This window comes from Octodon degus, unplaced genomic scaffold, assembly GCF_000260255.1.
Source record: "Octodon degus isolate 3935 unplaced genomic scaffold, OctDeg1.0 scaffold00005, whole genome shotgun sequence".
Lineage (NCBI taxonomy): Eukaryota > Metazoa > Chordata > Mammalia > Rodentia > Octodontidae > Octodon > Octodon degus.
The window spans coordinates 10,260,844-10,262,106 of record NW_004524581.1 but is presented as its reverse complement, the minus strand read 5'-3'; the positions used below and the strand labels follow the sequence as shown (position 1 = coordinate 10,262,106).

At 52.5% G+C, this 1,263-nt stretch overlaps 1 protein-coding gene across 1 annotated transcript in view; it reads left to right on the top strand.

The window, feature by feature from the left end:
• The window catches only part of Tbata (thymus, brain and testes associated), a 13,925-nt gene extending 12,971 nt beyond the window's left edge, over positions 1-954 (top strand). Inside the window, exon 8 of the mRNA XM_023722580.1 lies at positions 373-954. The gene's annotated coding sequence lies outside the window, so the exon portion shown is untranslated. The remainder of the gene's footprint in view (positions 1-372) is intronic.
• Positions 955-1,263: the final 309 nt, after the last annotated feature.

Here is a 1,263-nt window from a genome sequence, read left to right as displayed (position 1 = left end):
AGAGAGAGAGAGAGAGAGAGAGAGAGAACAAATAGCATTTGACCTCTCCCTCCCCCATCAAGCTGGAAAGTAGGTGCATCCAACCTGCACCCACAGGTTGGACTCGCTTGGGCAGCATTGAGTGACAAGAAATTGTCTTGCACCACAATAAAATACATAATGGAGTCAGTATACAGAGTAACACAACTTCAACTTTTAAACACAGGTGCACTGCCCAGCAGTGTCTGGCACCGAGTCGGCTCTTAGAACTTGTTCTCTGGAGGTTGAAAGGAGAAGAGGGTGGGACTCAGAGAAGGGAATCCATGTGTCCCGGGTCCCCATGAAGCTGAGGGCTGGGCTTGACTCACCACGGCCTCTCCTCCTCCTCCTCAGTGTACATCGGAAAAGCCCAAGTCCTCCAGGTGCACACAGACAAAGACCCAGAGGAGAACACCTCCAAGCCAAAGGCAGAGAGCTGACGACACCACAGCAGAGCCAGGTGACTCTGTCTGCTTCGTGCTCAGGGGACCCCTGAGTCCCAGCACTCCCTGCCCCACCAGTCCACGACCCCCTGATCACCTACCACAGAGTCTGCTAATAAAGCATCATCTTCCTTCAGAAGGGACCTCCCCACTGTCCTAGCAGAAGGAGCCCTGAGCTTGGGGCTGATCTCTCAGAAGAGGAAGGGTTCCCTCAAGCTTTCCCTCCCATGGAGAAAGCTCAGGTGCTACTGCCTATGAGGGTTGAGCTGGGTCTTTTACATTCTGGTAAATTGGGGTGCAGCTGGGAAGGGGACTCTGCCCAACCTGAAGCCAGAACCCACAGGGCTCTGGGTATGTTAGAATGGAGGTCAGGGAACCCCCATTCTCTTTAGGATGACCATTCTTGCAAGATGCGTTCCAGGGACTAAGGCAGAGACAGCTAATACAGTTGGAGATGGGCACCGTGTGAATTGCTCCACATAAATGCTCAGTATCGTATGTGGTTCTCCTAAAAGGCCCCATGAGGTAGGCGAACAACCGTTTGTCAAAAGGCACAGTTAATAAGTGGCACAGCGCAGATTTAAGCCCTGCATGTCTAGCTCTGGAACCCTGGCTCACCAGCAGCCCTCCCCCAAAGCTAGGGCTATATTTCTGAAAAGTATAGAGGGTCAGTTAACTTAAGGAGAAAGGGGGCACTTGTTAATACGACCCAGGTCACAGCTGAAGTGTTCCTGTCCTTCAGGATTTAGAGAAGATAGCCTTGGCCCTCTGGGAAACCCACAGAAAGCTGGGGCAGGGAGGG